Here is a 2,661-nt window from a genome sequence, read left to right on the forward strand (position 1 = left end):
TGCTCAGTTTTGAGTCTGTTTCTGTACTTGTTTTAAAAATATGCCAGGGTTGAGAACCCTGACTCACATAGGTATGTGGTGCCAAACTGGATCAGAACATCTACTGCTTTCTCAGACAGGCAGGAGACCGCTTCCTGCTGTCGATGAGCAACACAGAATTGTGCGAGTGTTTGCCTCAAAAAGCATCTTGCTTCAATCAGTTTATTCCAGTTCAGAATAAAAAGTATTACTTGTATTTTAACAGCAGCAGTTCCAACCTAGACTTGTTTTCAACAATAATTTATACAGTAAGATGTACAGTAGGCCTGATCATTTTTCATCTTCATATGTGACCGACCGGCTCGATTCGGTCTTATGTAGCAACATTTGAAATTGTGTTTTTTACATTGGATAAAAGTAGAGACTCAGAGCTAGAAAATGGTATATCATACACTACAGTTGAGGAACAATGGGAAAGTCATTCTACTTTGAAAGTTGATAAACTTGTAATCTGACTTTTGAGAAAATGGCCCTTGAATGTTTTGGTAAACCTACTGGAGAGCTCTTCTTTGTCTACACCCATTCAGCATCGTTCACACACTCTTAAGCCTTAGCCTCACCCATCTCTTTAAATATAATATAATATGCCATTTAGCAGACGCTTTTATCCAAACCGACTTACAGTCATGCGTGCATACATTTTTGTGTATGGGTGGTCCCGGGGATCGAACCCACTACCTTGGCGTTACAAGCGCCATGCTCTACCAGCTGAGCTACAGAGGACCACGGTTGGTTGCACTGTCTTTAAGGATTCACATATAAGGCCATGTACTAAACAACCAAAGACTTCAAGACTAAAGGCTGGTTTATACTACGTGTATCGACAGTTGTCGCAGTGACATCATGAACATTCTATTGTCGTCCGACATCAAACTTGTCGTTGTCGTTATGAAAAAGTATAAACACAAAAACTACAGGCTGCATGACATCAGCAGCCTGGTGGTCAAAATAGCATAACTAGAAAATAGCTTACGGTTGTGAGTGTGACGAAATAAAAGCAGGGCATTCTACTGGAGAATTTTAGATCTTGGACATTGTCTCGTTGGCCTAACGTTATATCCTAATTTTACTTTGGTGCAGGTCATGTTCTTCACATTACCGTCTCTGGTAAACACATACTATATCAAATAAAATCAAAGTTCATTTGCCACATTGTCACGTTCGTTGAATGACGGGTCAGACCAAGGCGCAGCGTGATATGCATACATGTTTATTAACGTAATAAACGACACGACAAAACAACAAAGGAAACGAAACGTGAAGTCCAAGGTAGTACAGAACAACAAACCTTACACGGAACAAGATCCCACAACTACACAGTGCCAATAGGCTGCTTAAGTATTTTCCCCAATCAGAGACAACGAGCGACAGCTGCCTCTGATTGGGAACCACACCGGCCAACATAGAAATATACATACTAGAATACCCCACATAGAAAAAGCACAACAAGGAATATACACACCCTGACTCAACATATAAGCGTCCCCTGAGTCAGGGCGTGACACACATGCACTGGATACAGAAGGTGTAGTGAAATGGTTACTTGCAAAGTGGAGTCTAGCTAGCTAGCTAAACAATTAACCATAATCCCAACTCATAACGTTACTACCCGGCATGAATCTGCAGGTAGCTAACCAACCAGGTTCAATGTTAGCTAGCTAACATTAGGCTATAACTAGCAATGCAAATGGCTCTGAGATACGAATAACATTACTACATAGATCATACATGTAACGTTACCTAGCTAGCTAACAGTAAGCTTTAACTAGCAATCAAAGCGACTTTCTGACAAAATTAGAAACTTATAATATCTGAAAATATAGCTAGCTAGACTCTCTTACCCAAACACATGGATGAACGCTTCTCCCTATCTGTCACAGATGCCATGGTTGCCCTTAGTTTGAAGATGTAATCCGGAGACAGGTGTTTTATACAACAGCCTTCTGTGTTCTCTTTTCGACTCCATCTGCATATTTGCAATCAAACAGCAGAATTTTCTCCATCTCTTTAGCTATCATACTCTATTCCACCGGGCATTCCACTGATTTCAAAACTCGGTCCTCCAGAAAGTGGAGAGCAACACTTCAGCAGTTCTACTACGTGACATCTTTCAAAAAAGCTGCGTTAGAAATAATGACCTACACATACTGACCAACTCATGTTATAGACAGAAGCCTGCTACATGGCAGACCAATCCGAACTCATCTCTCGGCATGTCCAGCCCATCTATTACCTCAGCCAATCATGGCTAGCGGGGTTCCTGTCTTTTTCCGTGGCTAAACCAACTAGGCTCGTAATTTAACAATTGTATTTGTAAATACAGATGGCATACACGTTTATTATAAAGGCACATGAAAGTTTGCATGTCCTTAAGGCATTTCTGCCCAAAAAAACGCATTTTGATTTTAAAAAAAAGTTTACGTTCAAATCCCTCTCCTGTGAAGTAGTGACGCGCGACATATATTAAATAATTATACATTTACTCTGACACATCGCGACCCACCATTAACAGGTCAGTGTCGCGACCCATACTTTAACAAAGGCTGATATACGATATAACAGGATAATACGGTATAAATTGCAGAACTTATTTGAGTTATTATAGTTATTCTCACGAGGGCT

Source organism: Coregonus lavaretus (assembly GCF_964263955.1).
Source record: "Coregonus lavaretus genome assembly, chromosome: 8".
NCBI lineage: Eukaryota > Metazoa > Chordata > Actinopteri > Salmoniformes > Salmonidae > Coregonus > Coregonus lavaretus.